Raw genomic sequence first — 21,420 nt, 5'->3', positions numbered from 1 at the left:
CTCGTGGCAACCCTAATAAATGATTACTTGTTTTTATCTAATCTATGTATTCGTTAAGATTTTATTAGTAGTGGTATTTACGGACAAATTATTTATCTTGACAGAAGATTGATCAAGAAGAAATTAGTCTCTACTTATTATTAATAGGGAAAAAATCCTAATTCTTAAAGAACAGCTCCACTGTCTCCACGAAAGCTGTCAACAACTTAAAATTTTTTTGAAGCTTACTTTATCATAGTCGCTTTATATCATTTCAACAAGCATTGCCCCCATAGCAAAAATTGCTACAGGATGCACAACAATTAGGATGTAATAGAAAAAGTGGTAGCTAAACTATTCCTTGTTATCCAGAGACGCCAACTTTCGCCGGACAGCAAATATATGTTTTAAAGTGGTAGTTTATCAAATGTGATTCTTGGTTTATTAAATTCAGTTTAGTAGATTTTTATCCAACACTGTTTCTAAATAATCCGTAGACTTGAATAATTCACCACTTTATAATGCTAATGTCATGCTATACCTTTTAAAAAACAAGTAAAAATAGTCAAATATTTGCTAAATTTACTTTGTAGTTATTTACCGTTTTTTAAAATTATTTTGGCGTGTCCGGAGCAGTTGGCATCTATGGTTATCACGTTGATTGCGGATCGAGTAGCAATACTTTGCTTTATTCACCAATGCTTGATTCAAAATAAAATAAAAAAATTGGGGAGCATGCTTAGATTTTACATAAACGATATAAATTTGAATTAAAGTGGGAGCAAAACATGTTTGTCACATTGACCCCATCCATATTTTTGCTATCATCTTTTATTTATTTCCCCAAGTTGTCACCAGTCTGTACAATAAAGCACAGCTACTAACTCAGAAGTTCTAGCTCTTTACACATTTTATAGTGGTAGTGAAATACCAATCAACTCGCGCTTAAAACATCATAATATTCTTTTCAGGTTTTTTCTAATGGATGGTTCATTATATTAGATGGTTCATTGGAATATTAGATAAAACTTTAAATAAGTAACAAGGTTCAGTAAGTTTGAATTAAGACGGAATTTTTTTATTGTTCAGGCAAAGCTGTTATTTTTTTTACACTATCTGGTTAAGATTCATTGTAGTGATATGGGTATAATGATTCATTTTACAGTTACAAATAGGAATTGTTTTAACTTTGCAAACGCTTAATATTTTTAAAGAATATTATGAGAAGTTTCATATATTTATTTCAATTATTTATATTTAGTTCTAATCAAAATCATTATAAATTAACTTTGCTGTCAAAACAGCTTCATCGGAAACAAAACATAAAAGTAAAATCATCAACCGGAATCTCATTAATAAAATAAACTGCATTTCTCTATTCTTATCATTTTAAGCAACTCAGAGTGCTGTAATATTTTTACTGTTTTCATCCAAAGAAAAACATATTAATAAACAACGTCAACTATATGCGGAAACAAGTTGTTTGGTTAAAAATGCAATTCAATCTGCAAAATAATACTGCATTTCTCCATTCGTTTCATTTTAAGCAACTAAAAGAGCTGTAATATTTTTGCTGTCAAAACTGCTTCATCCAAAACAAAACATAACAATAAAATCATCATCGGAATCTCATTAATAAAATAAAACTGCATTTCTCTATTCGTATCATTTTAAGCAACTCAGAGTGCTGTAATATTTTTACTGTTTTCATCCTAAGAAAAACATATTAATAAACAACGTCAACTATATGCGGAAACAAGCTGTTTGGTTAAAAGTGCAATTCAATCTGCAAAATAATACTGCATTTCTCCATTCGTTTCATTTTAAGCAACTAAAGGAGCTGTAATATTTTTGCTGTCAAAACTGCTTCATCCAAAACAAAACATAACAATAAAATCATCATCGGAATCTCATTAATAAAATAAAACTGCATTTCTCTATTCGTATCATTTTAAGCAAAACAGAGTGCTGTAATATTTTTACTGTTTTCATCCAAAGAAAAACATATTAATAAACAACGTCAACTATATGCGGAAACAAGTTGTTTGGTTAAAAGTGCAATTCAATCTGCAAAATAATACTGCATTTCTCCATTCGTTTCATTTTAAGCAACTAAAGGAGCTGTAATATTTTTGCTGTCAAAACTGCTTCATCCAAAACAAAACATAACAATAAAATCATCATCGGAATCTCATTAACAAAATAAAAAAATAATACAATTTTATCCTTCGCATTCAGATATAAGATTGTGTATATTTTAGTAGAATTTTTCCCAAAGCCAAGAAACAATCCAATCTTTCTTATCCACCGTACTTTCCACGTGTTTTATAAATAGTGACTCACTCTTCCTTTAGTACGAATGCTAAAAGAAACACTCAAACAGGAAAATGGGAGAAGTTGGCGACCTTTTCAGATGTGATCCTCAAAAACAAAAGAGCGATAGTCTTACTAGAGTGTTCGTCACCACACTTTCCTGGATGAGGTCCATGTTTAGCTCATTAGTGAGTTTTTTCGCACCTCTTTTCTATGCTCGCTAAGTCAGAGATCGTTGACAGACTAGGAACTCGCCATCACAGAGAACTTCTTTGTTTTGAATGAAAAAAAAAAAAACTTTCACCTTCTTTAGGTTCCGGGACTAACTGAGTTCAAGGGGGAAAAAAATCTTGAAGCACGAATTACTTTCTACTTAAGACAAAACACGCGTGTTGTTTGAAATGAAATGTAAGCGTTGAAATTTTACGTAACTTGCACTTTTGTTTGATAAAAATAAATGGAGATATTGCTTACTATATGATCCACCATATCTTGCATTCGTCTGTTTCAATTCAGCAAAAGTCTTTTACAAGGTGTTCGGAAAAAATTAGGAACACCTGAAAAAATACACATTAGATCCAACATCTAAAAATATATATATTTGAAATATTTTTAAAAAATGCATTCAGAAATGCAAAACATACCTCCATACCCCAAAGTCACTCAGTAAGGGTGTAGCACATTTTTTATTGAACCCTTATTTTCAATTGCTGATTTGCATTCTCCAAAAAATTTTATATTTTGGTTCACATTTGGCGCTACAATCGCTAAAAGTGACGCAAAATCTTCATAACTCGCCACCGAGATGACTCGTCTCCGAGGTATATTGTATGAGAGTTTATTTTTCCACATTTTAGTGGCTTTTATTCCTTAGTATATTGTCTTTACAACATTTCTACAAGGTGGCACCTAGCAGCACTATTTTTTGCGATATTTTTATTTCACTAATTTTTTTTATGTCTGAAAATACAAATAAGTCATTAATTATAGAGAGTATTGATTGTGATTGATTATTATTTTTTGAAGTAAAATAAAGTTTTAAAAGAATTTGCGTATTGTTTCAGTTTTTTCACCGCAAAGGAACTATTTGCACAGAGGGCAGGACAAGGCTTGCCGTTGCCGCGATAAAAGTGTTAAATTTGAGATTTCAGGACAAATATATACCATATAGAAAATATTAAATAAAACGTGTTTGATATTTTGAAAATACTTTATGAGACCAAGCTTTCTCTTTCTGTTAAGGTTGATGCCGAGTTCTAAAATAGTGGTCAAATTTCGGGTCGTTAGACAGACTTTTTCAAAATATCAAGCACTAATGCCTTTATTTTTTCCAATTCTACAATTAGTATCCAATTTTCATTATGTGATTATCACCTTACCTGCGAACCGAAATGAAAAAACCTACTGGTCAAATCGGGAGATATTTTCTTTTTCATGGAAAATCAAAGTCCGCAATAAAAAAAGAATTCGTATTCTAGATCTTAAGGTTTCTTCTCGTTTCACTGCCCTGTTTTAATGTGCAACCCTTTAGCACGTTGAGCGTCGCGTCAGCCATCGGTGGCTGACACTGGACTTTCCATTTAGGCCGCGTCAGTCACCGGTGGCTGACACTGAAATTACATTTAGTCCGCGTCAACCATCGGTGGCTGACACTGAAATTACATTTAGGCTGCGTCTTCCACCGCTTGCTGCTGACACTGACCTTTCACATAGGCCGCGAAAAACAGCTGGCTGACAGCGTATTACATGATATAGAACTATAAAATGTACTCTCTTTTATGGAATTGCAGAAAATCTATTCAAAATTTACTTAATTATTGTGATTCTTGGTTTAATAAATTCAATTTAGTAGATTTTTATCCACTACTATTTTTAAACAATTCGTAGGCTTATATAATTCACCACTTTTTTCAGATATGTCATGACAAACCATCTAAAAAAATAGCAAAATCCGTCTAATATTTAATATTTGCAAATTTAGTTTGTAGTTATTTACCGTGGCCAGATGGGCAAGTCATGTAAAATTAGCATGGCCCTCAACGTGACATAAGCACTTAACCGTTGAAAAGGATTGAAAATCTACTAATTTTTGCTGACAAGGGGTGTGAAGGGATGAGACTAATACTAACATGCGACTTCAAAATCCTTGGATTTTAAACGTAATAAAAACAATTCGGGAAAGATTATAGCCAGGATTAAATTCAGAAGTAGCTCCAGAGGTCGAGAATTAGCAGAAAAATCAGAAGAAATTCCTTCTGTTCTGCCAATTCTTGTTGCGATTGCTCTTTCGGCGAATTCTTGTGATTGCTGTTCTGAGAAGGATATTCTAACCAAAATTTTATAAAATGAAATAAAGTCACATCTTACATAGCAAAGTGACATCATTTGTTTGAATTTAATGACAAAATTAGATCGACAGGGATAGCCTAGTTGGCAAGGCGTTGGACTCACGTTTGTGAGAACGGCAGTTCGAATCCAGCAGACCGAAGACTCCCCGTGTAGTAAACGGTGACTGGTGCACATTAAATCAATCGGGTCACAAAGTCCTCCATGTTCCCATAACAAATCAATACTTCTGGGGGTACTGAATTGGAGATAGACCGTTCTCTGGTACAGGTCAAAATTACGATCTTTGGACGAATGAATGTATGAATGGGTTCACCCTATAAACGGGTTTGACGTATTGGTGTGGCAGACGTCGAATTCTTGGCCAAAGATGACGCCACTGGAAACAAGAACAATCGCACCTACTCTGCCTAAATGACCGACAACAACAACAACCAAAATTAGATCACTTCAATATCATAAAAAGTTAAATCAAACAACAAAGTGGTGTTGCGCCTACCTTACTTAAACATAAAAAAGGGTTTGTCATTTGCTTGTTTTTACCTACAAGGGGAAGTGGGACCTAAAATTATGAAAACATATTTATACCTCAGCGGTTATGTTGTGGTCCTTTTCGAATTATTTATTTATTTATTTTTTTTTTTGTATGTTTTTATTTTTTATTCAAGACGTTTTATCCCTTGGTCGTTTATTTTTCTTTCGAATTTCTCCCAGTTTTGTATGTTTTACTAACAATCGTTCCACAGTGGTCGGATCGTAAAGACACAGTTCCCAGTAGATCACCGAAGTCAAGCATCCCCGGCAGCGGTCAGTGGGCGGGTGGGTTACCCTTCAATTAAACTTGCGAAGCTTCTGAGTTTGCGCAAAATCGGTTGTCGTTAAATTGTTCTACAGTAAAGTGCTCAATTTTGGTCGCAGATCGTCGGATTACCAAAGCGGGGCAGCCATTCTCTTTACAGAGGATAAAAATTGTGATGCCATGTCTCCGGATTATCCTTGGGGATGATTCCAAGACCATCGATAATAGCCCCACACTGCAGCTACAGTGAGACGTTAATAAAGTACTACTACTATCTATTAACTGTTAAACAATATCTATATATATATTTCTCTTACACGGCAACAAAAAAAAGCCTCATTGCAACTCCCCGAATGACAACGCTAGAAAATCGACCAATGAATGCCGCTAAAAATGTCACATGCCAAATCTAGCTGAGGTGGCTCAACATATAGCGCTTTTAAAAAAAAAACTGAAATAACCAGAGAGAGCATTCGCACCAAATGTGATCTCTTCCGAAATTCACCCTATCAGCTGCGGCAATCTCAAGTTATTAAGATAGGCAGAAGTGAGTAGTCTTTGTCGATAGATCTCTATTTTAGTATTCTGTCGAAAGCGCTTTTTTGCACGAATTTATATATTACGAATTTATTTCACGATTTTTGATTTATATCACGAATTTTATTATAGCTTATTTATAATAAGTTTAACGAATTACATGTCATTTATTTGAATTCAAATTTATTTTAATGACTTAGTATTTACTAAAAGGATGTAATTTTTTTTAAACAAAAAAGTTTTTATATGGATTTGAATGATTGTTTTGAATTCTTAAAATTGTGTGCATTTGCAATGTACTTAAGTTAGTAGCGAGCAAAGCGAGCTTGGTTTGCGAAGCAAACCATATAAGATTGCGTAGTAATTTTTGGGGGTTGGCGAGCAGGGGGAGCAGCCCACTAGTTTAAGGAAATATCTTACATTTTGCCGAATATGATTACATTTAAATTTCTAGCCGGGAAAGTATACTTCCTGATGAACCATTTACAAAAGTAAAGAAAATTAAATTTAATGGTGACTATTTGCCATGAAAAGATGAGAAGCATATGGGCTTATTACATGTTGCACACATGTAATGGGTTCTCTTTTCTTGCCTTTTTGTGCCTAGCGTCAGTATATATCATCAATCGTCTGTAGTTGGAAAAAATCTATGGCATGTGATTTTGGCTAATTCTATTCTATTGATTCAACAATAGATGGCAGCAGAGCCGCGATGGCTCAGGGGATAGAGCGTTCGCCTTCCAATGAGGCGAACTGAGTTCGAATCCCAGTCGATACGAATTCTGCATCCCGCTTGCATCGACCACAATGCTGACTTGAAATATCCTCAGTGGTAGACGGATCCTGGGTTAGAGTCCCCTGGCCGTCAGGCTAACCGTGGGTGGTTCTTGTGGTCTTCCTCTCCGTGTAACACAAACTCGGGTTAGCTCCATCAAAAAGTCCTCCACGAAGACAAATTTCCTCCAATACTCCATCCAGGAGTTTCCTTGTCTTCTGGATTGGGTTCAAAATTACAAGGCTATGGAATTGAACATTAGTAGTCGTAAACCCATGAAATTGGGCCGGCTGTTCAACGACTGTTATAAAATAAAAATAAAATAGATGGCAGCAAAAAACTGAAAGGGGAATTAATGTTCCCACTGTTATAATATAATAGCAAGGACCATATACACCGAAGAGACATTATATTATGACCACCCTCCATCTATAACAATGGGCTCGCCCTATGTTTTCATGGGACACATTAGGACCCATAATCCTCATAGAACAATCCCTGACGTCTGTAAGCTACGTGAACATAGTTGCAGACCAGGTTCACCCATTCATGGCAACAATTTTTCCTGCGGGGGATGGTGTTTACCAACAGGATAATAATGCACCATGTCATAAGGGTCGAATCGTCATGGATTGGTTCGAAAAACATTCCAGTGACTTTCGAGTCATGTTTTAGCCCCAAATTCACCTGACCTTAATCCAATACAGCATTTGTGGTCCTACTTGGAAAACCAAATTCGTGCTACCACGCTACTCCCTCGCAATGTGAGGAAATTGCAGGACCAGTTGGTGAGCGCTTGGTACCAGATACCTCAGACTACCTATCAGCACCTTGTGGAATCAATGCCACTGCGGTTGCTAGCATTTTTGAGGGCTAAAGGTGGTCCTATATATTATTAGCAGGGTGGTCATAATGTAATGGCTCTTCGGTGTATATTAATGGGCTTAGCACAAGCCACTTGTGTATTTTGTAAGAACGTGTAAGTGGGGAGTATCTTCCTAAGGTTCATGAATGGAAATTATGGCGTATTTGACGGTTTCCATACTTTTCAGACACCCTACACATTAGAATGGGTCTTTAATTGTTAATCACTCATTAAATATTTAGTAAAAAGCAAAGTAGTTGACAGCCCTATGTCAATAGTGCTGCATATCGTGGGGAAATTGTCTTAAATTTTTAAGTTCGTATTTAATCAATTTTAAAATTCATTACCTAACACTCCTTTTAAAAACAAATTAAATTATTATGTAATCAAATTATGATGATTTTTCACTAAAAAGCAAGCCTTCTCCAATGTTTAAACTAATATTCTGTAACGGAAACACAGTTTTAGTTATTATCGGTCTAATTAATTTCATTTTAAGTAATTTTTCCGATAGTATAAATATGTCAAAAAATCATCGCAACTTATGAAATGCAACTAAACTTCAGATATCTTGTAGTAACTCTTTTTTTCTTCTTTTTTTTTTAATAGAATAAGCGTAATTATCCTATTCTACACGCCTTACGATTTATCTCCGTACCAATTTATAAAAACTTTTGCAGAAAACTGAAAAGTTATCTTCACTGTCATCTGTCTACTGAAACATTTACTAGCATTTAAAAATACTGATAATAGTTGAGAAATAACAATTGTAAATGATATCAGTATTTTACCTAAATCCTACATAACTTGTAGTAGCCGTTAATAATGTGAAATATATTAATGAACATCCACGGGGCTGCCAACTCTAAACGCTTTTTGGGAAATTCCCCCCCTTCTAGTGGTAAGTTTATATTTAAATGTATAATTCTTTGTTTTGTAAATTTGCTATAAAGGTATATTCTGCACTACTGTATGTAAATGATTCAAAAGTTCATATGATACGGCACTTTGTTCCAGTTTTTCGTGGTGAGACTTTTGAAGGTTGGCAAAAAAACGGCACTTCGATCCAGTTTTCGTGGTGAGGCTTTTAAACGTTGGCAAAATAACCAAAAATTCCGAAAACTTTACTTTTTTGATGTTTATTATGCTGTAAAATAATTTGCGAAAACTGGTAATTGGTAACCTTGCACCCGTAATTTACTTTTACCAGCAGACACATAACAACAAGGTAACCGAATTACCTTAAACTGACTTTTTGGTTTGGAATACAATATATTTGGCAACAAGATTATTTTATGTATTGTAAAATAAGTTGACTGACAGGAATCGGACAAATTTATAGAACTAACTTCATGAAAAAAAAAAATTTTTTTTTAAGCAAGAAACATTTTTAAAAATTTTACATGGTAAAAATGTTGGCACAATTTGAACGATTATGGTGGAAGCTTTAAGATATGGTATCCAAAATAAGTCTAGGAAATTAAAAAAAAAATTTCCTTTATCATTACCACTATACTAAAAAAAAAAACATTTATATATTTATTTTTCAATTCTTCATATGACGTTATCAATACATGATAATGAAATTAGTAAGCAAATTTTGGTACATCCAAATTTTGCATGCGTAAATATGACATAGATTCTAAAAGTTTTAAACATGATACTTCATGTGCTAACAGTTAAGCTACTTAAAGTCTTCCAAAACATTTCCATTTAACACGTTCACGCCGGGGTGACCCACCGGTGGGTCACGCTAAATTGTCTCATCTTGGCAGCTCACCGGAGTAAAAACTGGTAACAAATAAATGTCATTTTTCAGTTTTTTTCCGGGAATAATAAAAATCCATAACTACCAATTGTTTTTAACGGATGCAATTTTTATATTGAATTACGTCTTCGCCGTCATAAATTTCCTTACAGTGAATTGTTATTGTTGAGAATAGATTAACTCCTCCCGAATATTATCTAATATTGAAATAGTTCTTCTACCAGTATTTTCTCTTTTCCCGTACCAGTATTTTCACTTTTTCCGGCGTGAACGTGTTAAAAGAGTGTTTGCTTCGATTTAGTATAGAAGTGTTTCCATAATTTTGAACAATCCATGCATTTATCATTACAAAAGCCACAATTAAACATTATAAAACTACCCATTATTTATTTATGATTGCACACATCAGGGAATCATTCTCGCATGTCTTTACGCATTCCACAAATGCATCCTGATGCAAAAGCAGATCCATGACGTAAAGAAATGTAACTTATCAATGTCATATTTACTAATAAATATCCAAAATTTTCACGGGCATCCACAGTAATGCACTAAGATGGTAATATAAAGAACATTTTTATTAAAATATTCACTCGGGCAAAATATTAATTAAAAATATTTTAAAAATCGTGTTTTTTTTTTTTTTTTTTTTTTTTTTTTAAAAAAAAAGTTAAAGCAAGAAAAGATGTTTAACCGATTCCATTACGCAACAAATACTGCTTTGTACATATTTGGAAAAAAAAAGAAACCTTCTTCATATGCTTAAGAACCGGTTTTTGTTTGCATAAAGGGCAAAGATGATACGTTTATGAGGAAAATGTCAACGCTTTGGCCTTAAGCTTGGTTGAACAGTTAACTTTGCAACGTCACAAGATTAAAATTTGTCTAGTTGTCCATTACGCACTTAATGTTTAGCAACCACTTAAGTGGTTTTCTGCTACCATATGATAAGAGTGCAGATAATAAGTTTTGTCTTGTAAACTTTTAGTGGTTGCATTAATTTCCTTATCTATTGAAAGAATCCAAATTGCAAAGTGTTAAGTATTTAGATTAAATTTATTGTTGTTCAAAATGGTTGTTTAACCCTTTCTGACCGACTTTTGGTGTGATTAAAATTAAACAATGAAATAACACAATACCATAACAAGAGAAACAGAACCTAAAAACCTTTATTCGATAATTTAATATATTGGAGTACATTTGTACTACGTTATCACTCAAAAAGTAATATTTTAAGAACTTTTTTTTTTGTATACCTTTTCAGAGCGATGAATATAAAAATTTATTTTGAAATAATTTATAAAATTCAATAAAAAATTTTTTTATTGAAATTGTATACTATAATAGGAGAAACAGAACATAAAACCGTTACTTGATAAACCACTTGAGACCAGGATCCAATATATAGGACTGCAATTGGTAATATTTTATTACTTTGCAAATGCTGTTTCAATTTTTTTTCTCCTTGTTTGTATGCTTTTGCAAAACAATTATGTGTGAAAATATTAATTTGGATACAATTTAGAAATTCAAGGGAAAAAAAATAAGCAAATTAAAAAAAAAATTATAATTATTATTGAAATAACAAGAGAAACAGAATCCAAAACTGTTTATATTTCTTGAGTGAAAATTGCATTTTTTGCCATTGTTTTAAAGATCGGGTTTCAGTAGGCTTTAATTAGTTCAATAGGCTTTAATCGGGTAATACGCTCAATTGGTTTAAGAGATATGTAGAACATTATTAAAAAGGGAATTTCTGAAACCAACTTTTTATGAAAATAAAAATCAACGACGAAAAAAGCTCAGAAAACTCCCAAAAGTAAAATCTTCACCACAACAATATATTAAAAAAAATATTGATTATATACGGTTCACGCCAGTATGGCGACATGGTGTTGATTGTTGTCAAATGTCTCTAAAGTCATATGCAAGGGTGATACATTTGTCTGCGGGTTCGATCCCCGGCCTAGACACCGGATTTTCGGGATGCAGAAAATCCTAAGCGGCCATGTCGTATGATTATGCGGCATGTAAAAGATCCCTGGAGTGCCTTATTTGCTCTTGGCATTTCCGGCAAAATTAAATTCCTAGTGCACTTTAGCATCCAAATAGAGTCTCGGTGCTGCCATCTAGTGTTGCAGAAACTAGACGTCCAAATTAACATGACCAACGGTATCTCACCCACTGTGGTGGTCCTGAAAGAGTGGATACCACTTTTGGAGAACCGCACTAGGTCTGCTCATCGGGAAACCTGATTGTGCAACTCATTGGAAATAAAAACATTTGTCGCTTTGAAATAAATTTGAAATTTACAAAATAGTAATGAAAAATACTTTTTATTTTTTTATTTATTCATTTATCGAATTCTGGTCATTCAAAAAAAAATTTGTTGTACCAATTTTATTGTTCTGCGCGTGATATGAAATTAAAATGCATGATATTCAAATGAAATAACTGAAAGTACCTATTGTAAATTTTTTAAACATAAATATTAAAATTTCAAGCTTACGTGTTGTATTTTACATTCATGTTCTAACAATATAATTGTTCATCAATAAAAAATGAAAAATCGACTTTATTTTAAATTATATGATTTTCAGATAATTTATTTTTAGTATAATATTTTGTTAGTTCTTTCCTTTGCTGTTTTCATCATTTATTTATTTATTTAGTCTCAGCATTTTCATTTCTATGTTGAATCTATTTACTATTATTATTTTAGCTTTTTATTACTTAATTTTAATAGATACTAATCTTCAATCATTATGGGGTAATGAACATAATTAATTTAAGGATATTATATATGTCAATCAATAATTTTTGATGTCTATCACAACGTGAATTATGTAATTGTAAAGTTCAATTTTTTTCTCAAGTTTGCCTACCATTTTAAGTTTTTACACAACTAAATGAATACCTAGGTGGTCCTATTGAATCACTAAATTTTCATTGCTATTGTAAACCCTAAGTATCAAAATTCATTATTTTTACTTAGTAAAAAGCAATCTACTCTCCCTTTAGCTCTTTGATGCAGGTGGGTCACAGGTGTCCTTTTTATGTATTTTTTCTTCGTTTTAATTATAAACAAAAATATATTTTGGTATTTTTTATTTATAAAAATCAGTATAATAATTACTAAAAGAACCTGTTATATTATCTACTAAAATTTGAAATCCAAAGAAAGTTTGAATTCTTTTTTTCTCATTTATATTCAAAATTCATTAATAATTGATATTGAAAATTAAAGCAATTTTAACATTGAATAACTGTTTCTCTTTAATCTAAAGAGCAAATAAGTGTAAATTTGAAAAATTATTGTTTAGAATTGAGAACTGTTTTAGAAGGTTTTACTTTTAACGTAAAAAAAGACACTGGTGTTACAGCATGTGGTTAACAAATTATTAAAAAGCTAAATATAATATTTTTCACACATTTTGACCAACATTAATACAAAATAATAAAATAAATGTTTTATAAAAATTCTGCGTCTAACGGTTCATGAAAAGAAATTTTCTTTGAATTTTATTCTATGAACCTAAACAAACGAAAAATTTTGCTTAATAATGAGAATAGACATTGATATTTGACTCCGCGCTGATATTTGACTGAATTACACAATTTATATATCAAGTTCTATGCACTCAAAAAGTATAACGTAAAGAATAACCTTTTAACGTAGAAAAAGACACTGGTGTTTCATGCTGTAGCACATAACCACAAATTATTAAAAAAGTAAATATAATATTTTTCACACATTTTGACCAAAATTAACACAAAAAAATAAAATAAATGTTTTATAAAAATTCTGCGTCTAACGGTTCACGAAAAGAAATTTTCTTTGAATTTTATTCTATGAACCTAAACAAACGAAAAATTTTGTTTAATAATGAAAATAGACATTCCGCGTTGATATTTTACTGAATTACACAATTTATATATCAAGTTCTATGCACTCAAAAAGAATAACGTAAAGAATAACCTTTTAACGTAGAAAAAGACACTGGTGTTTCATGCTGTAGCACATAACCACAAATTATTAAAAAAGTAAATATAATATTTTTCACACATTTTGACCAAAATTAACACAAAAAAATAAAATAAATGTTTTATAAAAATTCTGCGTCTAACGGTTAATGAAAAGAAATTTTCTTTGAATTTTATTCTATTAACTTAAACAAACGAAAAGTTTTTTTTAATAATGAGAATAGACATTCCGCGTTGATATTTGACTGAATTCAAGTTCTATTCACTCAAAAAGAATAACGTAAAGAATAACCTTTTAACGTAGAAAAAGACACTGGTGTTTCATGCTGTAGCACATAACCACAAATTATTAAAAAAGTAAATATAATATTTTTCACACATTTTGACCAAAATTAACACAAAAAAATAAAATAAATGTTTTATAAAAATTCTGCGTCTAACGGTTAATGAAAAGAAATTTTCTTTGAATTTTATTCTATGAACCTAAACAAACGAAAAATTTTGTTTAATAATGAGAATAGACATTCCGCGTTGATATTTTACTGAATTACACAATTTATATATCAAGTTCTATGCACTCAAAAAGAATAACGTAAAGAATAACCTTTTAACGTAGAAAAAGACACTGGTGTTTCATGCTGTAGCACATAACCACAAATTATTAAAAAAGTAAATATAATATTTTTCACACATTTTGACCAAAATTAACACAAAAAAATAAAATAAATGTTTTATAAAAATTCTGCGTCTAACGGTTAATGAAAAGAAATTTTCTTTGAATTTTATTCTATTAACTTAAACAAACGAAAAATTTTGTTTAATAATGAGAATAGACATTCCGCGTTGATATTTTACTGAATTACACAATTTATATATCAAGTTCTATGCACTCAAAAAGAATAACGTAAAGAATAACCTTTTAACGTAGAAAAAGACACTGGTGTTTCATGCTGTAGCACATAACCACAAATTATTAAAAAAGTAAATATAATATTTTTCACACATTTTGACCAAAATTAACACAAAAAAATAAAATAAATGTTTTATAAAAATTCTGCGTCTAACGGTTAATGAAAAGAAATTTTCTTTGAATTTTATTCTATTAACTTAAACAAACGAAAAATTTTGTTTAATAATGAGAATAGACATTCCGCGTTGATATTTTACTGAATTACACAATTTATATATCAAGTTCTATGCACTCAAAAAGAATAACGTAAAGAATAACCTTTTAACGTAGAAAAAGACACTGGTGTTTCATGCTGTAGCACATAACCACAAATTATTAAAAAAGTAAATATAATATTTTTCACACATTTTGACCAAAATTAACACAAAAAAATAAAATAAATGTTTTATAAAAATTCTGCGTCTAACGGTTAATGAAAAGAAATTTTCTTTGAATTTTATTCTATTAACTTAAACAAACGAAAAATTTTGTTTAATAATGAGAATAGACATTCCGCGTTGATATTTTACTGAATTACACAATTTATATATCAAGTTCTATGCACTCAAAAAGAATAACGTAAAGAATAACCTTTTAACGTAGAAAAAGACACTGGTGTTTCATGCTGTAGCACATAACCACAAATTATTAAAAAAGTAAATATAATATTTTTCACACATTTTGACCAAAATTAACACAAAAAAATAAAATAAATGTTTTATAAAAATTCTGCGTCTAACGGTTAATGAAAAGAAATTTTCTTTGAATTTTATTCTATTAACTTAAACAAACGAAAAATTTTGTTTAATAATGAGAATAGACATTCCGCGTTGATATTTTACTGAATTACACAATTTATATATCAAGTTCTATGCACTCAAAAAGAATAACGTAAAGAATAACCTTTTAACGTAGAAAAAGACACTGGTGTTTCATGCTGTAGCACATAACCACAAATTATTAAAAAAGTAAATATAATATTTTTCACACATTTTGACCAAAATTAACACAAAAAAATAAAATAAATGTTTTATAAAAATTCTGCGTCTAACGGTTAATGAAAAGAAATTTTCTTTGAATTTTATTCTATTAACTTAAACAAACGAAAAATTTTGTTTAATAATGAGAATAGACATTCCGCGTTGATATTTTACTGAATTACACAATTTATATATCAAGTTCTATGCACTCAAAAAGAATAACGTAAAGAATAACCTTTTAACGTAGAAAAAGACACTGGTGTTTCATGCTGTAGCACATAACCACAAATTATTAAAAAAGTAAATATAATATTTTTCACACATTTTGACCAAAATTAACACAAAAAAATAAAATAAATGTTTTATAAAAATTCTGCGTCTAACGGTTAATGAAAAGAAATTTTCTTTGAATTTTATTCTATTAACTTAAACAAACGAAAAATTTTGTTTAATAATGAGAATAGACATTCCGCGTTGATATTTTACTGAATTACACAATTTATATATCAAGTTCTATGCACTCAAAAAGAATAACGTAAAGAATAACCTTTTAACGTAGAAAAAGACACTGGTGTTTCATGCTGTAGCACATAACCACAAATTATTAAAAAAGTAAATATAATATTTTTCACACATTTTGACCAAAATTAACACAAAAAAATAAAATAAATGTTTTATAAAAATTCTGCGTCTAACGGTTAATGAAAAGAAATTTTCTTTGAATTTTATTCTATTAACTTAAACAAACGAAAATTTTTACTTAATAATGAGAATAGACATTCCACGTTGATATTTGATTGAATTACACAATTTATTTATCAAGTTCTATACACGCAAAAGGAATATTTTCCCGACGAGGATGGGATTCGAACCCACGCGGGCAGAGCCCAATGGATTAGCAGTCCATCGCCTTAACCACTCGGCCACCTCGTCGTGATTGGAAATTGTTATCTATTTTTATCTTAATAACTCAATGATCGTTTTGATCTTTTTTTCTAAAGGTAAAAAAGGGTTAGCTGTTTTACTTCACCCTGTCTTATATTTATAAGCTTAAATTATTCCTGAGATATACGCGTATTATACGCTAAATCAACATATTTCCTCCTATACAATCCTAAATTCTACACTTTTTAAAATATAAATTTTCAATTTTTAAATAAAAAAGTGGTATTACAAATGTTTCATTATTAGGATTTATTTTGCAAAAAGAAAACAGCTTCGTTTTAATCAAAAAATAATGGGTCTCAATATTTAAGTCAAAAGAGATGTATAAAGATTGAACCCCTTAATGTTAATTCTACTTGAGTATTCCGCCATATTTCGAGAACTTTTAAAGCAAGTTAAAAAGTGTATCCTAAAAATAATCCCATGTATGTAAAAAAAACATTTCTTTAATAATTATTTCTTATAAATTAAATTGTAAGTTATACAAATTTTTACATTATTTTAAGGAATGTAAATTTAAATGACATAACGCAAACTTTGAGCTCAACCGGTTTAATAGTTTCCAAGTAAACACATTATTTAAAAATTTATTTCACATGTTCTAATTTTGCATTAAATCATTTAAAATTAAATTTTCCAAAATTATGTAAAAATTTGCGTACTTTACTATTCAAAATTTTCCGTCAAATACTAAAATAATAAGCAATTATTAAAAGTTAATTTTTTATTGAATTGCTTTTGAATAAACGAATTTTATGATTGTGAGCAAAATTTTTATCGGTTCGTTTAAAAAATTAAAATTAGTAAAAATAACATTAAAAGGTCCAAGCTTTTGATCGCTCTTCTGACTAAACTACTCGGACCATATTTCCCAGATTAAAATCACAAATAATGTTTAGGATGTTCCAAATCACAGAACATAGCGGAAATAACAGTGCATGTCAAAAATGTGAGATTTTCTTTGTCCCCTCTGTTACGGACGCTTTTAATTACCTGGCAAATTAAATTATGAGGCGCTTTTATTATTTTATGCAATTGAATTAAACATTACGATATATTTATTCATATATTATATTTAACAAAGTGCATTTTTGCGCCTGATTTCGTTACTTAAAATATAGACTGCGTTGAATAATTAGCATTTTTAAGGCTAACAGATCGAACCCTTATAAGATTGGGTTTCAGTACTTAAATATCCGATCGTTAGATTATAAGTTATTCAGTTTTTTTAAAAATTGTTTTAAAATTTTATTTCATTTTATACATATTTTCCTGAACACTGTACATACATGAGTGATATTACTCAAATTTATTTTATTTTATTTTATTTCATACATAATTTCCTGAACACTGTTCATACATGAGTGAAATTACTCAAATTTATTTTATTTTACTTCATACATAATTTCCTGAACATTGTACATACATGAGTGATATTACTCAAATTTATTTTTTTTAATTTTATTTCATACATAATTTCCTGAACACTATACATATTTTCTTGAACACTGTACATACATGAGTTATAATACTCAAATTTATTTTATTTTATTTTATTTTATTTTACTTCATACATAATTTCCTGAACACTGTACATACACGAGTGATATTACTCAAATTTATTTTATTTTATTTCATGCATAATTTCCTGAACACTGTACATACATGAGTAATATTACTCAAATTTATTTTATTTTATTTTATTCTATTTCATACATATTTTCCTTAACACTGTACATACATGAGTGATATTACTCAAATTTATTTTATTTTATTTTATTTCATACATAATTTCCTGAGCACTGTTCATACATGAGTGAAATTACTCAAATTTATTTTATTTTTTATACATAATTTCCAGAACACTGTACATACATGAGTGATATTATTCAAATTTATTTTTTTTAATTTTATTTCATACATAATTTCTTGAACACTGTACATACATGAGTTATATTACTCAAATTTATTTTATTTTATTTCATACATAATTTCCTGAACACTGTACATACATGAGTGATATTACTCAAATTTATTTTTTTAAATTTTATTTCATACATAATTTCCTGAACACTGTACATACATGAGTGATATTGCTCAAATTTATTTTATTTTATTTCATGCATATTTTCCTGAACACTTTACATACATGAGTTATATTACTCAAATTTATTTTATTTTATTTCATGCATAATTTCCTGAACACTGTACATACATGAGTGATAATACTCAAATTTATTTTATTTTATTTTATGCATAATTTCCTGAACACTGTACATACACGAGTGATATTACTCAAATTTATTTTATTTTATTTCATGCATAATTTCCTGAAAACTGTACATACATGAGTGATATTACTCAAATTTATTTTATTTTATTTTATTTCATACATATTTTCCTGAGCACTGTACATACATGAGTGAGATTACTCAAATTTATTTTATTTTATTTTATTTCATATATAATTTCCTGAACACTGCACATAAATGAGTGAGATTACTCAAATTTATTTTATTTTATTTTATTTTCCTGAACACTGCACATACAAGAGTGATATTACTCAAAAATGAGATAAGTTAGCAATCTCAAAAGTGATGAAACGATTTCACTTAGTTGTTGGCACAGCACATTCAACCAAATACATGATATCTCTTCATCAGGCGACTAAGCACTCCCTGAAGAGTGCTTGGAATTGATAGACGTGTGCGCGTGTGGGGTGGAACGGATCAAAATAAGCGACGATGGGTTCTTATTTTTAAGCTGGCTCATTTCGAGTATAAATAACTCTTATTTTCCCACTTGCCCTCTTTCGTCGCATCAACTAATTCTTGTGAGGAATATTTTCATTTTTAATACGCAATTTCTAGAACTTACGATCACGATCCAGACAAAAAAAAATATATGTTAAAACGAACCACAAAATGAGATTTCATTCCGATAAATGTCAAAAAAACTACTTACTCTGATAAATTTTGATATGTGGTATAAAGGGTGTTAAAAAATAATCGTTGAATAGATGTAGGAGTCATAATGTTTTTGGATAAATTATATAAATATCTACAATATTAGATCTGACATTTATCACAACTGTATTCTGCATGATCAATGGATTCCTTGTAGATGTTTTGGAAATTGCTCTGAGTCAGATCCTTTGCCTTTCCCGAATTAACTTTGGGATAGTCTGGCTGGTAGGGCGTTGGGTTCCTGTCCGAGAGTTCGGTTCCAGTCAGCTGTTGACTCCCAGAGTACAAAATGGTGACTGCTGTATGCTAAATCTATCGGAGTCACTAAGTTATCCAAGTTCCCATAACAAATTCATACCACCGGGGGGTACTGAATCGGAGATTGGTCGTGCTCTGGTTCATGTCAAAATTACGAATTGCGGATGGATGGATGGAGTGTGAATGTGTCCTCCAGGGATAAAGCGTGATGTGACTTACATATGTTGTCTACGTATCATCCACAAAGATGCTTCCCAGACAGTCGCCAGCAGCCCATTGTGCATCTGTAGTGTTACCTCCAAAACATCATTGTCCAATTGGAAACATATTCACATCATAGCTTATTCTCCAGATCACCAAATGCAGCAAAACCCTAAGATGAAAGATTGAAGGTCGCCAATCACATAATATGTTTCTTTTTGAAGTGCATGCCTAGCATGAATCTTTGTATCCTACCAATTACGGCTTGCCTTGATCGTTTCTTTGATGTCTAACAACATAAATCATTACAATTAACTGCATTCAGAATCATCGCAATAATTCCCGGAGTTACTTTACCGATCACTTCATGACATGAGAGCAAGAAAAGCACTCTCTTACGAAAGGTTAATTCTTACCACATGGAAAAATGGGCGCATGTGAATTCTGATGTGCGAAGGAAAATCTAATTGGCGAGTCTTTCGTGGGTTAAAAATGTTTCACCAAATTTGGTTCTCCTTCCATGCAATGAGAACGGTTTCTAATGTAATGGCGTGACATCTATCTCAGTTTCTTGAAGACTTAATATTAACGTAAAGGAGTATTCACACTACATGCAATTGTTCTATACGTCCGTGCTAACGATTACAAACTATATGAAAGACAAACTGCTCACGCATAATAGAATCGTACTGACGTTCGATCGCATATGCGAATTGCGCGCATGGAGGAGGATGCTCTATAAGGGACCAGTCACAAAATGTCCGATTGCCCTAGACGCGTGAGCGAATGTTTAGAAGCAACGTGTAATTGCAAATGTAAATCGTGTGCTCTTAGAATGCACCATGAGACAAACCATGACACACCTGACACATAGGCGAATAGTATTTATGCCCGATCGCTTATGCGAATCTAGAGTAGCGAGAATGCTTCATGGAAAACTGCAATTTCCTTTTTATTGAAACAAGTGTTGGCATCATGCAAGATTATCTACACGATTTCAGTGAAGAGCAATTTTTTACCAGATAATGGCAGATCTCCACACTTCATCAAACTTTTAGCGATAGACTTCATCTATGATTTATGTGTTCAGATCAGTGTTGTCAACTTATGGAAATTTCTGCTATATCTATTTTAGATCAAGGATAGATAAGTTGCGATCAGTTTTACTGAATAGTAGCGTTTCAAGGAAAATATGTTGTGCTTTATCCCAGAAGAAGGTACTGACTTTAATGCTTTTGTCGTGGATCAATCATGTAAATGAATTGCCATGTTAGTCAGTTAACACGACAATAATTTAACTCATTTCATTTGATATGTCAATACCCTTTTCCTTATACTTAATCTTTAACACAACGCATGACTCGATTTTTAACATACAACTTTAAATTATTGATTCATAGCAGTGCCGAAAATATCTTAGCTAAACTGATAAAAAATTTCGACTCTAGTTAGTTGAGAATCGAGTCATGTGTTGTGTCGAAGATTATAAGGGTTACAGAAAAGGTATAGTCATATAAAATTAAAGACATATTTGTCGAATATGATAAATTGTTGTCAAGAGGACAGCAATGGGCAATTTATCAAATTTTCACTTTGTGATGTAGCTAAGTTAACTGTTAACCGATCATAAATCTAAAGCGTCTTCATAAAGGCCACTTTTTCTGAATATATACAAAATCCGGTTCTGAAGCGTGCAAAGAGATTAGGTTTCTCCCATTCTCAAATCTAAGCAAAACAGAGCTTTTAACATAATAG

At 30.8% G+C, this 21,420-nt stretch overlaps 1 long non-coding RNA gene and 1 other non-coding gene across 2 annotated transcripts in view; one reads left to right on the top strand and one right to left on the bottom strand.

Annotated features, from left to right (window-relative positions):
- Positions 1 to 21,420, top strand: part of LOC147803964 (uncharacterized) — a 323,077-nt gene that overhangs the window by 211,313 nt on the left and 90,344 nt on the right. The window lies entirely within an intron of this gene.
- TRNAS-GCU (transfer RNA serine (anticodon GCU)) lies at positions 16,147 to 16,228 on the bottom strand. The gene has a single exon. It is a non-coding gene; the product is annotated as a tRNA-Ser (tRNA).

The sequence above is a fragment of the Parasteatoda tepidariorum genome, chromosome 9 (assembly GCF_982258835.1).
Source record: "Parasteatoda tepidariorum strain Cologne lab strain chromosome 9, Ptep-v5.0, whole genome shotgun sequence".
NCBI lineage: Eukaryota > Metazoa > Arthropoda > Arachnida > Araneae > Theridiidae > Parasteatoda > Parasteatoda tepidariorum.
The sequence above is the reverse complement of the archived record's forward strand: the minus strand, read 5'-3'. Positions and strand labels throughout refer to the sequence as shown.